The sequence below is a fragment of the Hyperolius riggenbachi genome, chromosome 12, assembly GCF_040937935.1.
Source record: "Hyperolius riggenbachi isolate aHypRig1 chromosome 12, aHypRig1.pri, whole genome shotgun sequence".
Classification (NCBI taxonomy): Eukaryota; Metazoa; Chordata; class Amphibia; order Anura; family Hyperoliidae; genus Hyperolius; species Hyperolius riggenbachi.
The window spans coordinates 18,171,358-18,185,831 of NC_090657.1; the positions used below are offsets into that span (position 1 = coordinate 18,171,358).

General features: G+C 48.5%; 1 protein-coding gene across 1 annotated transcript in view; it reads left to right on the forward strand.

The window, feature by feature from the left end:
• Nucleotides 1–3,886: 3,886 nt before the first annotated feature.
• HELZ (helicase with zinc finger) overlaps nt 3,887–14,474 on the forward strand; it is a 221,909-nt gene continuing 211,321 nt past the window's right edge. The window contains exon 1 of the mRNA XM_068263178.1: nt 3,887–3,909. The gene's annotated coding sequence lies outside the window, so the exon portion shown is untranslated. The remainder of the gene's footprint in view (nt 3,910–14,474) is intronic.

The following is a 14,474-nucleotide window of genomic DNA, read 5'->3' on the forward strand; positions in this document are numbered from 1 at the left end:
CGTTTTCCACTAGCACGGAAATCGGGCCGAATTTGGAGCGTTTCCCCGCAGGCAAACTCTGCCATAGAAAACAATGGCATCGCCGGCCGGATCACTTACCTTGGCAATTCGGGCCGACATTGCCGGCAGTTTCCATGCTGGAGGCTGCGATACCCATAGCCGTGCATGGCACGGCTTCAGTGCCACCGCGCATCTCGCAGCCGCGCGCGGTGGCTAGTGGAGACGGGACTTAAGAAAACTCCAGGTCAGGAGTTCCCTGCTTCCACCTGAAAAGAATTGTACATTTGCTTGTGGGCAGAAGGGATGTAAAACCTGCCTCCACATACTGAGTACAGACAGCTTGCCAACACCAGATCTTGCCAGTGGTTTCCACATCCGGGGAGAAAATGCATCCAATGTGGTGTATGCGATTAAGTGCACAGAATGCCTTGGACAGAGTTCTGTATACAGTATTGGGGAAACTAATGAAACGGTACGGAAGTGGCTAAATATGCACTGTTACACAGTGAAACACAATAGGAAGGATGCCTCAATAGGACTACAGCTTAGGGAACCTGAAAATTACCATTCTAAAGGGAAATTTAAAAGTTGGGAAGGAACATGTGAATGAATGCAAGTTTATGAAAACTTTTCACACTCAATGGCTTGAATGAAAGACCTGGGTCCATGGTTACGTATGAATCTCAAAGGGACCCTAGGCCCCGTTTACACTTAATTAGTTGGTAGGTTTTTTTTTTCTTCTTCTCTATAGCAGTGCATTGTGAAAAAGATTTCAGTTAAAACGTGTTAATGTAGATCCGAGATGAACTTTTATTCATTGCATAATTGTGTTCCTTACATGTAGTTTATAGGGCATTCCTCAAGCCAAATACTTTTTTATTTTTGTTTTAATACTCTAATTCCCTATAAACTAAACAAGCCAGGGCCGGGCCGAGGCATGGGCTGGAGAGGCTCCAGCCTCAGGGCGCAGTGTGGGAGGGGGAGCACAATTCATTCAGCTATCATTCCTAAGTGTGTATGAAGAAGAAAAAAATAATAAAAGGGGATGCATAGCAGTAACTGCAAGCCATATAACTAGATATTAAGGTGTTGGGGTGGTTGTGGGCCCTGTGGCGCCTCTTAGTCTAATAGCAATCAGTGTGTAACGGCTGGGGTGGGGGGGATGGAGGGGCGCACTTTGGTGTCTCAGCCTTGGGTGCTGGAGGACCTTGTCCCTGCTCTGAAACAAGCCTCACCCACAGCTTCTCGAAAACGCCAAGGCACTCAGACCCATGTAGCAAGGGCTTATGGGAGCTCAGGCTGGGCAGGAGGAGGAGGAGGTTACTAGCCAGAGATTTCAGAGGCAGAGGGAAGAGGGGAGTGAATTTCACAGGCTGAGGGGTGGAGATGCAGTTGCAGATTACCTGTGTAATGATGACAAACAGAACATGGCCAGTTGGCCACTCTCATTGTAGCACAGGAATACATCATCATAAACTGCTGAAGCTGTATGCAGCCAGATTTGCTGTGTAAACTATATAAACTTTAGATAATATAGTTTTTCATAAAGGTGCCATTGGAAAACATGGGATTTAGTTTGAAAATCAGTTGTCCTTTCAGTTATAACTGAGAGCAACTGATTAAAGAGAAACCGAGGTGGGGTTCTAAGAATGATATCTGCACACAGATGCTGGGTCTGCCTATACTGCCCAGCCTCTGTTGCTATCTCAATCCCCCCTAAGTTCCCCCTGCGCTCTGCTGTCCCCCACAAATCACAGCCGACACACATAGCTCTGGTCTACGCCCGCGTCCCTTCCCTCCAATCAGCGGGAGGCGGGGGGAGCAGCGAGAGTGACACTACATAGGTAAACACAGCCCGCTGCGTGTCGACAGCACGGCTGTGATTTATGGGGGACAGCAGAGCGCAGGGGGAACTTAGGGGGGATTGAGATAGCAACAGGGGCTAAGCAATATAGGCAGACCCAGCTTCTGTGTGCAGATATCATTCTTAGAACCCCACCTCGGGTTCTCTTTAAGTGTAAATGGGACCTAGCAGACCAAAATGAAAATCTGCACTTATCTGGGGCTTCCGAGAACCCCCGCCCCCGGTAACCCTCGGCGTCCTCTGAGTCACAAAGTCATGCGCAGCTGCACATGCGTGGCCAGCCCTCGAAAGACTGAACTGCACATGCGCAGGGCACTTAGGGCAATTGGCGCAAGATCGAGCCGACTGCACAGTTGCGCACGACTTTGCTTGAAGTCGCTGGGGTCACGGGGCTGCCAGCCGGACCATGGAAGGGACCCAAGGGACCTCGCGGGCTATAGAGGACTGGAGGAAGCCCCAGGTAAGTGCAGATTTTTATTTAAATTATCTGCTCAGGGTTTCTTTACCACCATTTGCCCTGCTGTGTCCTTGCAGACTTTTTCTACAGACAGACTGGCTGACTTTTTAACACCTCTGCCTGTTGCTGCTCTGTGGCTGAGAACTTAGTAGATTATTGATTGTGTTAACTTGCATTGGCAATGCTGCCAGGGTTCAATAGATCTGAACACTGAGGAAGTCTTTTTACATTTCAAAGGAGGTAAAACTGTGTGATATCATGAAGGTATTATCCGAATTAACGTTTGTTGCTTCGATGTCCCCACAAAGTTTCCCACATTTTTAATATTAATGAAGAATCGGAAAAAAAATGTCATCCAACTCACCTGCTCACCCGTCAATTAGTTAAAAGCTAATACAGCGTTCTCCCCAGAATTTTTTCCCACTGGGTGGAATTAAAAAGTAGCCGGGTTAGGCGAGATGAGAAAATGCAGGGCTGGTGCTTCTGTGCTCAACTCTGCTTACAGCATAGGAGGAGGTAAGCTGATAACAGCCGGGTGCTTATGAAAACTAGCCGGGTGGAGCACCCAGCTAAAAGAGCCTGGGGAGAACACTGTAATATGGACCTACAAAAAAAAATCAACCAGAAACTTACCTAAGGAGAGGGAAGGCTCTGGGTCCTATAGAGCCTTCCTGTTCCTCTTACGGTCCCCGTGTTCCAGTGCAGGATCCCACGTAGCAGTAGTACTGCACCTGCTCTAGCGCGGTCGCTCATGCATGCGCAGTACAGAGCTGCCCCTCTTTGTGAGCACTCAAGCTTCCAAAGACTTCAGATGCCTCCCACTGGTATTCAAACGGGGACCCAGCGCTGGAACGAGCGGACCGTTAGAGGAGCAGGTAGGCTCTGTAGGACCCAGAGCCCTCCCTCTCCTTAGTTAATTAGCTGGCTGATTTTTATTTTTTTGTAGGTTCACATTAGCTTTAAGTGTCTAAATCCCTGCCGCAAACCCTCTTCATATCCCCAGAGGAAGAGGGTCTTTGGCAGCAGTGGTGTCTGGAAAGTCTCTGGACCATCTAGAGCAGTGTTCCCAACCCTGTCCTCCAAGCCAACCAACACTGCTTGTTTTGTATAAAGCCACAGAGGCAGTTAATCAGCTCTGCTGCAACACTGATTACCTCACCTGTGATTGTGTGCGGTTTCCTGCAAAACGTGTACTGTTGTTGGGCCTTGAGGACAGGGTTGGGGAACTCTGATCTAGAGCATACGTGTCAAACTCTTGCCAGTGACGTCATAAAATCTGGCCATCCAGTGGTTCGGATATTAACATTGAATTTGGTCCGCGGCCATGCTCGTGCCCCATTCTGCCCACCCGCCACCCCTCTTGCATTGACTATCCGCTTGTCTCTTCTTCTGCAGGTTGTGTGATTGTGCCTGGCTCTGCCCTCTTCTCAGGACTGAGCGCTGAGTGCAGTCACACTCTTTCACTCTGTTGCTCTGCTCACTCCCGACATCATACATCAGAGCGGTGAGCCTGGGACGTGTTTGGTCATCCTCCTTCCGCCATCAAAATGCACTCCCCGGAAGAGCTGCGGAAGCTGAGGCAGCAAAGGTGAGAGTTGGGGGCTAGCAACCGCAGCCATGGGGGAACAGGTGATGTCACCCCCTCAAGAAAAAAGAGGGAGCTGCATTGGAAGCAGGGGAGAACCCGAGATGAGGCTTGACTCCTCACCACAAATAAGATAGACCACACGGAGGAATGGTGTGAGGAGACAGGTGGCATGTCTCCCAACATAGGACAGCGCTGAGTCCAGCTAAGGTGGCCTGTGGCCAAAAGGAATAGTCTAACCTAGTACAATGTAAGTTAGTGGGCTGTATATTATAGCAGCTAGAGCTTGAGTGCATCCCTCTCAGGGACGAATCTGGGGGGGGGGGGGGGGGGGGGGGGGCAGGCGGGTCTCTTGCCCCAGGCGCAGTTTGTTGAATTCTTAAAAAGGTGGCAAAATTTGGATGGGTAATTGCAATTTAGGTGCCAAAACCTGACCTTTAGGCGCCAAAACCTGACCATTAGGCGTCAAAACCTGACCATTAGGCGCTGTTTTGGTGCCAAAACCTGACCTTTAGGCGCCAAAATCTGACCTTGCCCCAGGCGCAACTTTGTCTAGATCCGTCCCTGATCCCTCTTAAAGAACAAGCGACACCCATGCTAACCTAGTAATAAAAAACACATATATAAGTAGATAAATACTACTACTACTTACATAACAGATGTATTGTGCTATCCACGTAATGATTCCTGTGAATTTTACAAAGTAAAAGCAGAAAATCCTATTACAGGCAGTGGCCATTTTGCCAAGCTAATGCTGACATCATATCCTCCCTGTCTCTTATTTTCCCCCCTCCCTTCTCTTGCTCATTGTGTATTCATTAGCTGCCCTCCTCCCCGAGTCTTTTTTTTTATTTCAACATCCAATCAGTGAGTCACCTCAGCCTTGCTTGTAAACACAAGTGATCAGCTAGGCAGGGAAATAAATGGAAGAGGAGGAATAGATTATAGATAAAAAGAACTCCCAGCATTCAACTCTTTGGCACTGTTTGGCACTAGGGCCAGTGCTCCTAAAATATGTGATAACTACAAACCATAACAGCAGAAAAAGCTTTGAATGCAGGATTAGCATCTTTATCACTTAAAGGAATACTATCAATGCCCAAGTGTACAAATAATGTCTAAGTACCTGTGTAAACATTTTCCTACTTTTCATGTTAAGTATCAGAGGCAAAAGCTGTAATTTATTGAGGGTAGGATTTAGCTATATTGGGACCAATCAATTGCAGAAGGGGTGTCTGCTTCAATGCACAGCCAGACTACAGAAAGCAAATATGAAACATATCAAACTCTGAAAGCAAAAACAGTATGAAATGCTGTGAGAATTAGTTAAATTTCCTCTGCTCTCTTCAGACACTTCAGTCAGAAACACAGGACACAGGAGCTGCAGCTGTTGGGAGCTCTTCTCTCTGTCACACACAGAGCTACACATAGAGTTAACTGATCAAGTGTGAGGGGAATTTCCCCTCTCCTCATGGCTCAGTCAGCGGTCAGTTTTGGCATCAGTAAAGTTTGAATGTATATTGATAACAGTAAACAATGAAGTTGCTACTAAAATGTATACACCAGTACTTAGCAGCACTTCCCAAACAATTCCTGTGTCAATTGAAAAAAATATGTGAATCGATAGTATTCCTTTAATGCACTCAGACCAGTTGCTGTTGAAATTAGATTTTTTTTATGGTGACAATACCGCTTTAAGGCCAGGAACTGGGCACTGGTAAGTAGCATGTTCTGCTACTCCAGCATTAGATCTGGGATGGATGGCTCTGTCAGCCAAGCGCAGTGCAGGAGATTTGGGCGCAGCCGGCACCACCATAGGCCGTAATAGGAATTACTGCTATAACAGTGCTCAGTGAGTAATTTGGGCACCGTCAAAAGACGGAGCTCTAATTAATTTTAAAAACCCCGTAATTCAGCCGCCAGCAATAGCTGGAAGCCAAATTACAAAATTTCCCACCATCCACAGCAACCTGGAGGGGAATAGTAATAGGGAATACCAATTAACGCTGGTGGGACTTGTGCAGGAGCGGGTGAGCCGTTTATCGGCTTTATCCTGCGCCCAAATCTCCCGGCAGCTATTTCTATGCCTGTCAGTGTCTTGTGCACGTGGCTACTCACAAGACAATTTAATGGATTTAATGCTGGGGCGTCAGAGTAAGCCCTGCATGCTAACTTCTAGTGCCTGGTCCCTGGCATTGAGAGGGACGCACACAAACTCTGATATACAGCCCAATGTATCAGGTGAGACTATTCCTTTCGGCCACAGGCCACCTATACTCGCACTCAGTGAGGGCTGTCCTACCTTCTCTTTCCTGGTGCGTTTAGATGACACACACCGTCATACTGCAATACTCCCAACCCTCTGTGAACATCCCATAGGTGGGACATTGCAGTGCGGCAAGTCACGTTACAAAGCGGATATTAAGCCACACCACACCACTGTGAAAGTAGCCTCAAGCCCCGTTTGTGGTGGAGTTATTATGTATTTTTCAGTTTCACAACTTTACTGTTGTTGGTAGATTTACATTGAATTGTAAAGTTAAAGAAAAAAAAATAGAAATTTGAAGCATTTTTCAGTAAACATGACTGTTGGCCCTCCACTCAGACTAAGAGTTTAAATTTGTCCCCCTGTCTATTTGAGTTTGACACCTCTGAATTCTAGTGAAACTCCACTTGAAATAAGTATCTTACTTTTTAAACTTTTCTTTCTCACAAGTTTACTTTAGACAGGTATGTCCAAAGTCGGGCCGGAGACCAAATGTGGCCCGCCTAGCCTTTACTGGTGGCCCCTGAAACTCTCTAGATTTAATAATTCCATGTGGACCACAAGCCGTAGCTGCAATGCTGCATGCAGGGGCCACTCTCCCCTTTGCTTGCCTGTAGGTTATCAGCCACCACTGTAGCAGTAGCAGCCACCACTGTGCCAGCAGCACAATGATTAGCAGCTGCCCCTGTGCCTGTAGCACTATGCCTGCATACTGAAAGGGAAATGCTAACTGCACACAGTATATGGGTTAATTCCTTGGAAATGTTTTATTTGAAAAATGAAAAAATCTACCTCAGTAGAAGAAAGAAGGTTCCGGTCGCCATTGGAGGACTGGAGAAGCCTCTGGAAGATCCAGAAGCTTCTCCAGTCCTCCAAGACTCCTCCACTGCTGGCCGGAACCTTCTTTATCTTTGCGCTCTACTCTGTGTAGGGGCGCACTAGCATGGTGCTGCTCACACACTAACAAAAAATATGTGCACAGGTGGCGCCAAGCTACTCCGCAAGCATGGGCCGAACTCTGCACAGTGCGGCCACACTCATACATGGAGGGGACCACAGACGCGAGCAATCTTTAACATTAATGTAACGATCGGTGTCAGCACGCATAGAGAATCTGATTATTGGTGATCTGCAGTATCACCAAGAATACAGATATATACCTGATTATTGATGATCTGCAGAATCACCGATAATACAGATATATTGCTAACCTCTGGACACCTGGATAATGTGAGTGTTTGGTGTAGCACAGGAATTTAGAGACAGTATGGGCAATACTGCTCTAGAGATAAGGAAACTGTGAGGAAACGCGGAAAAGCCGCCGCGTGTACCAACAGCAGGACGGCTGAATCCGCATCCAGCACAGCGGCTGGCATGCGGAGACGTGCGCCTGGCACCACGAGAGAACGCGGAAAGGCCGCTGCGGGTACTGACAGCAAGGCGGCTGTTTCCGCGTCCAACGCGGCGGGTTTGTACGCGGCGGCGTGCGGGTGGTGTGGCTGGTTCTGTTAGTTCACATGAGCAGATGGAGAGCTACGCGCTCGCGCGGCCCAGATGTCAAGACCTTTATACCAGCAGGGGAAGTGTCAGCTGATCAGGAGGATCAGCTGATTACTGCTGGACTCATGATTGGCTGAGTGGCTTGGGCGAGGGGCGGCAGACTCCAGCAGCTATTTATACAGCTTGCTTGCCAGTTGCTGGTTGTCTGCCATTGCAAACACTTAGGTGGAAGCATTCAGACCATAGTCAGATCCCACAGTGTGTTAGAACCAGGACGGACCTGGGAATTCACACTGAGCTAGAATACTCTCGCATGTTAATGTTATGTTATGCTTTAGACCAGTTCCAGGGTGTTGTGACTACGGACCTCACACCCAAGACTAGGATACTGTGTCAGTTCTATGTTATGCTTTAGACCAGTTCCAGGGTGTTGTGACTACGGACCTCACACCCAAGACTAGGATACTGTGTTAGTTCTATGTTATGCTTTAGACCAGTTCCAGGGTGTTGTGACTACGGACCTCACACCCAAGACTAGGATACTGTGTCAGTTCTATGTTATGCTTTAGACCAGTTCCAGGGTGTTGTGACTACGGACCTCACACCCAAGATTAGGATACTGTGTCAGTTCTATGTTATGCTCCAGACTAGTTCCAGGGACCAAGGACCTCACGCCTAAGACTAGGGAACTGTATTATCATTTGTGTTATACTTCAGACTAGTTCCAGGGTGTCGAGACTACGGCCCTCACACCAGACTAGGGAACTGTGTTGTCATTGTGTTATGCATCAGACTAGTTCCAGGGTGTAGAGACCACAGACCTCACACCCAGACTAGGCATTGTTTGATATCTGTTATTACCTTGGGAATTATCTCTCTCCCTTAAGAGATAGTCTCCCGACCTGCTAGTGACATCTACCCTTCAGGTGTCGCTCCTGTGCAGGTTCCTCCTACCTTCAGCCTGACTCCACCCCTTGGAGAATCTCAGGCTGTTGGAAGGTTCCTGTGTCAGCATAAGCAGTATTCCAGGCTGCTTCTTATCACCTGCTCAGCAGGTGCCTTACTCAAAGTATTACTGTTACACCAAACACTCATATACCTAGAGGTGTCCAGAGGTTAGACATACCTGGATTATTAGTGATTCTGCAGATCATTCATAATCCGGTGTATATCTGCATTATTGGTGAGTCTGCAGCCCACCAATAATCAGATTCTCTCTGCGTGCTGACCCCGATCGTTACAGAAACCTTCCAGTAGCCTGAGGCTCCCCAAGGGGCGGAGTCAGGCTGGAAGAAGGAAGGTTCAGAGAGTGAGTGACAATAAAGACCAATGTCACTAAGTGATCTGGAAACTATCTCTTAATAGTAGAGATAACTCTCGTGGTCGGGCAAGCCAGGTCGGCAACACACGGTCAGATAAGGTACATAGACAGAAGGCTGATTCGGTATCCAAGGCAAGCAGGGTTTGGCAACAGAGTATCAGATGTGCGAGGTACCGAATCAGAGATCAGAGGAGTAGTCAGGAAAGCAATAAGTCATAACAGATATCAAACAATGACTAGTCTGGGTGTGAGGTCCTTGGTCTCTACACCCTGGAACTAGTCTGATGTATAACAAAATGGTAGCACAAGTTCCCTAGTCTGGGTGTGAGGTCCGTGGTCTCTACACCCTGGAACTAGTCTGATGTATAACAGATTGATAACACAGGTTCCCTAGTCTGGGTGTGAGGTCCGTGGTCTCTATACCCTGGAACTGGTCTAAGCATAAACAGATTGATAACACAGGTTCCCTAGTCTGGGTGTGAGGTCCGTAGTCTCTACACCCTGGAATTGGTCTAAGCATAAACAGATTGATAACACAGGTCCCCTAGTCTGGGTGTGAGGTCCGTGGTCTCTACACCCTGGAACTGGTCTAAGCATAACAGAATACAATACAAGTAATCTGGCTCAGTGTGAATTCCCAGGTCCACCTGGTTCAAACATACTGCAGGATCTGACTAAGGTCTGAGTGCTTCCACGTAGTGTTCGCAACGGCAGACAACTTGTGACTGGCCAGCAGCAACTATATATAGTGTAGCGCACTCTGGCGCCACCTCTAAGTGATGGACCAATAGAAACTTGCTCTGGCGTCAGCTGACCAGCCCGGTCAGCTGGTCCCCTCTTGGCCATCATAAAAGTTGTGCTTCTCAGCGCGCGCGCGCGTATTCCTAAACCTGTGTGAACTAACAGACTCAGCCACACCAGACGCACGCTGCTGCGTGCAAACCGCCGCCCTGGACGCGGAACCAGCCACCTCGCTGTCAGTACATGCGGCGGCTTTTCCGCGTTCTGCCATGTTACCAGACACACGCCTCCGCATGCAAACCGCCGCTTTGGACGCGGAATCAGCCGCCTTGCTGTCAGAACGCGCGGCGGCTTTTCCGCGTTTTCTCACAATAAAAAAACTAAAGGTGCCCTTTAAATGACACCTGAAGTGAGAATAATATGGAGGCTGCCATATTTATTTCCTGTTAAACAATACCAGTTGCCTGGCAGCCCTGCTGAACTACTGTCTGAATAACACCTCTGCTGCATGCTTGTTTAGGGTCTCTGGCTAAAGTATTAGAGGCAGAAGATCAGCAAGACAGCCAGGCAACTGGTATAGGTTAAAAGGAAATAAATATGGCAGCCTCCATATCCCTCTCAAACCTGCTGGGCGTTCTGATTCCCACGGCCGCGTTTTTTTTCCGTCCAATTTTTTTTTTTAATCATGTAGCTAGCCTATCACTAGCTACATGATTCCCCCCTCCCTGCTCCCTCCCTCTTACCCCTCCGATCGCCCCTGGCGATCATGCCCATCAGTTCTAAACGGGATTTCCTTTAGGGCTTCCCTGTCACCATGGCGACGAACAGAGTGACGTCATCGACGTTGTGACATGACAGGGAGTCCCGATCCACCCCATAGCGCAGCCTGGCGGTGATTGGCCAGGCTGCGCAAGGGGTCTGCGGGGGGGCCCTCTTTCGCGGCGGGTAGCGGCGATCGAAACAAACACGCAGCTAGCAAAAGGCTAGCTGCGTGTTTGAAAAAAAAATTGTGCAAATCGGCCCACCAGGGCCTGAGCAATCCACCCCGGCGTTACTGGACAAGCTCAGCTCGTCCAGAACGCTAAGGAGGTTAAAACGCACTTTTTCAGGCAAGCATTAATTCCACTTCAAGCCTCTGGCCAAGCTGTGTTCCTGAATATAAATGATACAACCCTGGTTGAATACTTTATACTGTATGTTGCCCTACTTTTCATTTCCTTCTTGCTCCTTTAGACAAGGGATGACCAAACTTTAGTGTTCTTAAAGTATACCAGAGATAAAAGCTAAAACAAAAAAGTCTTATATACCTGGGGCTTGCTCCAGACCCTTCTGACTGCTGTGTGGCTGAAGGGGTTCCCCCACTGCGCTGACATCTCTGGGAGTTTACTGCGCAGGCGCAAAACTCTCCTGGCCGTGGGAGCAAGGCGGGAGAGACCCTGCAGCCACACTGCGCATGTGCAGACTTGCCCCGAATGGCCGAAGATACCGGGACCCCGTACCAAAGATCCAGGAAGCAGAGGACCACGCCAAGGCAGCGATCAGGCTGGAAGGGGCTAGAGGAAGCCCCAGGTATGTATGACATTTTTTTTAGCTTTCATCTCTGGCACACTTTAATTAACGACCAGCTAACGCCCATAGGCGTCAGCAGGTCTTAAGTGGGTTACCATGGAAACGGCCGCTCCATGTCAGTTCACGTAGGGTGTCTCCGTGAACAGCCGGAGAGCCGCCGATCGCGGCTCGCCAGCAAAATGTAAACACGCGGGGAAGAAATCCCCGCTGTTTACATCAAATGGCTCTGCTGCGCAGCAGCGCCGTAAGGCAGATCGGCGATCCCCGGCCTCTGATTGGCCGGGGATCGCCGGCATATGATAGGCTGAAGCCTATCCTACAATGTGCAGGATGGATATCCGTCCTGCGCAGCTCACAGGGGGAGGGAGAGGGAGGGATGGTGCGCCGAAAACGCTGCGGAGGGGGGCTTTGAAGAGCCCCCCCCCCGCAAAGTGCAGCAAGCCGGCGGCGATCAGACCCTCCCCCCAGGAGGACATCCCCCTAGTGGGGAAAAAGGGGGTAAGTCTGATCGCCCTGGCTCTATCCTGATCTGTGCTGCGGGCTGGAGAGTCCACGCAGCACAGATCAGGCAAACCACCCCTGGTCCTTAAGTGGTTAAGAGTGCTGGGGGGCCGAACTAGCGAAATTAAACACATTTTTTTGCAGATTGCCCTTAGGTACACTATGCCTGTGGTATTTTGTCACATAAAACATTTCCAAGGAATTTACCTATATCCCGTGTGCAGTTAGCATATCCCTTTCAGTATGCAGGCCTAGTGCTACTGGCACACTGGCAGCTGCTAATCAGTGGCTTCTAATGCTACAGTGGTGACTAATAACCTACAGGTCAGCAAAGGGGGAGGCAGAGCTGCGATACAAGGTGGCCCTGGCATGTGGCACCACAGCTACGGCTTAAAATAGTCTTTTGTGGGCCACATGTGGGTCCCAGGCGGACTTTGGACATGCCTACTTTAGACTGTAAACCTGCAAGGGCACAGTTCTCTCCCTTTTGTAACTTGTATGTTGCTGTACATTGTTGTTAAAGCAAAACTGTAAGTGAAAGATCTTAAAGAGAACCCGAGGTGTGTTTAAAGATTGTTATCTGCATACAGAGGCTGGATCTGCCTATACAGCCCAGCCTCTGTTGCTATCCCAAACCCCACTAAGGCCCCCCTGCACTCTGCAATCCCTCATAAATCACAGTCGTGCTGTGAGGCTGTGTTTACATCTGTAGTGTCAGTCTCAGCTGCTCCCCCGCCTCCTGCATAGCTCCGGTCCCTGCCCCCGTCCCTTCCCTCCAATCAGCAGGGAGGGAAGGGATGCAGGCGGGGACTGGAGTTCTGCAGGAGGCGGGGAGAGCAGCAGACTGACACTATAGAGATAAACACAGCCAGCTCTGACAAGCTGTTTGTCAGCAGCGCATCTGTGATTTATGAGGGATTGCAGAGTGCAGGGGGACCTTATTGGGGTTTGGGATAGCAACAGAGGCTGGGCTGTATAGGCAGATCCAGCCTCTGTATGCAGATAATATTCTTCAAACCCACCTCGGGTTCTCTTTAAAGCAAGCCTATAGGAAACTTTGGACAAAAAGTTATCAACTTACCTTGGTTGAGGAAAGCCTCTGAATGCTCCAGGCTTCCCTCGTCCCCTTCCACGTTTACGTTCCAGCACTCGGACCCTCCCGAAGCTCACGGACCCGCTACCATACGAGAATAAGCATGGCCACGCTGCATCAGCCCCAGAAGGCTGCTGCCTCTGCAGTAGCTTGGAGCCACTGCTTAGGCTCGGTGGAAAAGCAGATCCCGTTTGGTCTCAGCGTTGAAATGGCGAGGTGGATGAGGGAAACCTCTGGACGATCCAGAGGCTTCTCTCTACAAGGTAAGTACCCAAACACTTTTCACCCCGCATGTACACTTTAAAGCACCCTTGAACTGAAAGTGACCAGGGAAGACCAAGACAGATGACGCTGGCCTCATTCTGTGGGAGGTAAGGTGCTTTACAATAAGTTAAATACTTACCCAAGTAGTGGGAAGCCTCTGAATTGCACAGTGAACTATGCAACTGTATACTATCATACCTCCCAACTTTTTGAGATAAGAAAGAGGGACACTTAAGACACGCCCCTGTCACACCTCGAGGCACACCCCCACCTCCCCCTAGCTATGCATATCGAGAATTAATGATCAAAAGATGTAGTTTTATCATTCAAACTACACTGGTCCTTTCTATCATCATTAGTTTTTCTTAATTTAATATTTAAAAATATGAAATATATCAATTTCATTGATAGGCATAAAGATTAGAGTCAGTTAAAGTGGAAGTACACTGAAGGTGAAAAAAAGTGTTTAACTTACCTGGGGCTTCTACCAGCCCCCTGCAGCCGCCCTGTGCCTGCGCCATCACTAAGCTATCATCCAGTCCCCTGCAGTGACCCTGTTACTTGGATGCGTGGCCCTGGTCCGCTCGCTTTCTGATCATGCTTCCATGAATGGGAGTGCTCTGCACATGCGTAGTACGCAAAAATCTCTACTGAATGCTCCCAGCGATGGGAGCGTGACCGAGGGCGTGCGCGGCCACGCATGCGTAGTAGCCATAGACTAGCCGAGTCAGCTGGCCGGAAGATGGTCGCTTGGGGGACTGGAGGATAGCTTAGCGATGGCGCGGGCACAGGGCGGCTGAAGGGGCTGGTAGAAGCCCAGGTAAAGGTGTCCATATATGGTACAATTTTTCATTTTTTTTTTCCGTTAGAATATAAATATTCCGTTAGAATATAAATATTTTTCCAACATGTCTGATCAGATATTTATAGAAAAAAACGGGATAATCGCACATTTATCTTGATCAAAAAAGAGATTCTTTTCAACGTACATTTGATTCGATCATTTTGGTCAAAAAAAAACCTGGAAAATTCAACATTTTATTGTACCGTGTATGGGTACCATAAGTTAAACTTTTTTTCCTTTAGTTCAGGTTCCCTTTAACAACATTTTTCAGTAGAAAAATACATATATTTACATAGATCCGCACAACAGACCTGAAAGAGGGACAAATGAGGAAGAAAGAGGGACAGCGGGATTTGGCTCCCAAAGAGGGATTTTCCTTTCAAAAAAGGGACAGTAGGGAGCTATGATTACTATACTTAATTATATTATGCACTATGGTACATGGAGGGTATATACTGTATTGTACACA